We start from the raw sequence: 267 nt of genomic DNA, 5'->3' as shown, positions 1-267 counted from the left end.
GTCGTTTTCTTAGCGTGAGGAAATATAGTGAGGGAAATACAATACGTGAATTACAATAAGAAATGCAGTAATTGAAATAGAATAAGAAATACAATAATAGAATTAAGATACTTTCTCTTACATTAAGAAATTACTTTATTAAATTTTTATTACAAGAGTTTTCGTATAATTTTGAATTTTGTCTTTGTTGGTTTTTACATTAGGATTTATTTATTTTTTGTTAATTACGCCTCCAGTTATCGAGGTAATTAGAAAATAAAATTAAGG

The 267-nt window shown here is 24.3% G+C and overlaps 1 protein-coding gene across 1 annotated transcript in view; it reads left to right on the top strand.

Moving 5' to 3' along the window:
• Positions 1 to 267, top strand: part of LOC119591921 (ras-related protein Rab-23-like) — a gene marked incomplete in the record, with an annotated part of 62,269 nt that overhangs the window by 18,544 nt on the left and 43,458 nt on the right.

Source organism: Penaeus monodon, chromosome 29 (assembly GCF_015228065.2).
Source record: "Penaeus monodon isolate SGIC_2016 chromosome 29, NSTDA_Pmon_1, whole genome shotgun sequence".
In the NCBI taxonomy this organism is placed as follows: Eukaryota; Metazoa; Arthropoda; class Malacostraca; order Decapoda; family Penaeidae; genus Penaeus; species Penaeus monodon.
The sequence above is the reverse complement of the archived record's forward strand: the minus strand, read 5'-3'. Positions and strand labels throughout refer to the sequence as shown.